This window comes from Oreochromis niloticus, unplaced genomic scaffold, assembly GCF_001858045.2.
Source record: "Oreochromis niloticus isolate F11D_XX unplaced genomic scaffold, O_niloticus_UMD_NMBU tig00008752_pilon, whole genome shotgun sequence".
In the NCBI taxonomy this organism is placed as follows: domain Eukaryota; kingdom Metazoa; phylum Chordata; class Actinopteri; order Cichliformes; family Cichlidae; genus Oreochromis; species Oreochromis niloticus.
Window position 1 is genome coordinate 7,501 of NW_020329410.1, and position 2,500 is coordinate 10,000.

The following is a 2,500-nucleotide window of genomic DNA, read 5'->3' on the forward strand; positions in this document are numbered from 1 at the left end:
ATGTGATGGTGGTCCCCGGGGCCCCCTGGAAGTGGGGGAGATCAGCAATTAGCTAGCGAGGAGGGTGCGTACAGCGGACGTGGTAAAGTGTTTCTGCACAGTGTACCAGGGGCACGTTTGAATTTACTTTATGGAGTACCAGGGGCATGAGGATTTTGCCAGTGGTGTTTTGCTTTGTTAGTGGGAGGGGGCTTAAGTGTGGGTCCCCGGGGCCTGCTGGAGGTCAAGGTCCATGGTGGAGACGCGGTGCTATGTAACCGCAAGAGAAGAAGCTACTGGGGGACTAGAGCAGGGGAGCATGTGGTTCCCCGGGGTCTGCGGGAGGTCAAGGTCCATGCTGGATATGCAGTGGAGGGTAACTGCAGAAAAAGAAGCTACTGGGGGACTAGAGCAGGGGAGCAAGTGGGTCCCCGGGGCCTGCTGGAGGTCAAGGTCCATGCTGGATACGAGTAGCAGCAGGGCCAGTGCACAAAAATGGATCTTTTCCAGCCGCAAGGGAGACAGGAGCAAGGTGTGATGTGGGTCCCCGGGGCCTGCTGGAGGTCAAGGTCCATGGTGGAGACGCGGTGCTATGTAACCGCAAGAGAAGAAGCTACTGGGGGACTAGAGCAGGGGAGCATGTGGTTCCCCGGGGTCTGCGGGAGGTCAAGGTCCATGCTGGATATGCAGTGGAGGGTAACTGCAGAAAAAGAAGCTACTGGGGGACTAGAGCAGGGGAGCAAGTGGGTCCCCGGGGCCTGCTGGAGGTCAAGGTCCATGCTGGATACGAGTAGCAGCAGGGCCAGTGCACAAAAATGGATCTTTTCCAGCCGCAAGGGAGACAGGAGCAAGGTGTGATGTGGGTCCCCGGGGCCTGCTGGAGGTCAAGGTCCATGGTGGAGACCCGGTGCTATGTAACCACAAGAGAAGAAGCTACTGGGGGACTAGAGAAAGGGAGCATGTGGGTCCCCGGGGCCTGCTGGAGGGCAAGGTCCATACTGGATATGTGGCGGAGGGTAACTGCAAGAGAAGAAGCTAGTGGGGGACTAGAGCAGGGGAGCATGTGGTTCCCCGGGGTCTGCGGGAGGTCAAGGTCCATGCTGTATATGAGTAGCAGCAGGGCCACTGCAGCAGCAGCACATCTTTTTCGACCGTAAAGGAGACAGGAGGCCGACTCACTGCCTCGGCCAAATGGAGAGAGAATATCAGCAGGGCCAGTGCAGCAGCAGCACATCTTTTTCGACCGTAAAGGAGACAGGAGGCCGACTCACTGCCTCGGCCAAATGGAGAGAGAGTAGCAGCAGGGCCAGTGCACAAAAATGGATCTTTTCCAGCCGCAAGGGAGACAGGAGCAAGGTGTGATGTGGGTCCCCGGGGCCCGCTGGAGGTCAGGGAGATCAGCAATTAGCTAGAGGTGGTCAGAGTAGCAGCAGGGCCAGTGCAGCAGCAGCACATCTTTTTCGACCGTAACGGGGACGGGAGGCCGACTCACTCCCTCGGCCAAATGGAGAGAGAATATCAGCAGGGCCACCACAGCAGCAGCAGCAGCAGCAGCAGCAGCAGCAGCAGCAGCAGCACATCTTTTCCGACCGTAAGGGAGACAGGAGGCCGACTCACCCCCTCGGCCAAATGGAGACACAACAGCAGCAGGGCCAGTGGAGCAACATGCACCTTTTTCAGCCGTAAGGGAGACAGGAAGATGTGATGGTGGTCCCCGGGGCCCCCTGGAAGTGGGGGAGATCAGCAATTAGCTAGCGAGGAGGGTGCGTACAGCGGACGTGGCAAAGTGTTTCTGGTCCGTGTACCAGAGGCATGTGGAAAAGCTGTCATACCATATGCACGGGGGGAGTACTTAGCAAAGTGCTGCTGGGCAGTGTACCAGGGGCATGGATAAATGTTGTCGTACCATAGGCACGAGGGGAGCGTGTTTCAGGGAGATATCGGGGCAGTGTACCAGGGGCATGTGGAAACGTTGTCGTACCATATGCAGGAGGAGTGTGTGTGGCAAAGTGTTTCTGCCCAGTGTACCAGGGGCATGTGGAAACGTTGTCGTACCATATGCAGGAGGAGTGTGTGTGGCAAAGTGTTTCTGCCCAGTGTACCAGGGGCATGTGGAAACGTTGTCGTACCATATGCACGAGGGGAGCGTGTTTCAGGGAGATATCGGGGCAGTGTACCAGGGGCATGTGGAAACGTTGTCGTACCATATGCAGGAGGAGTGTGTGTGGCAAAGTGTTTCTGCCCAGTGTACCAGGGGCATGTGGAAACGTTGTCGTACCATATGCACGAGGGGAGCGTGTTTCAGGGAGATATCGGGGCAGTGTACCAGGGGCATGTAGAAAAGTTGTCGTACCATATGCAGGAGGAGTGTGTGTGGCAAAGTGTTTCTGCCCAGTGTACCAGGGGCATGTGGAAACGTTGTCGTACCATATGCAGGAGGAGTGTGTGTGGCAAAGTGTTTCTGCCCAGTGTACCAGGGGCATGTGGAAACGTTGTCGTACCATATGCAGGAGGAGTGTGT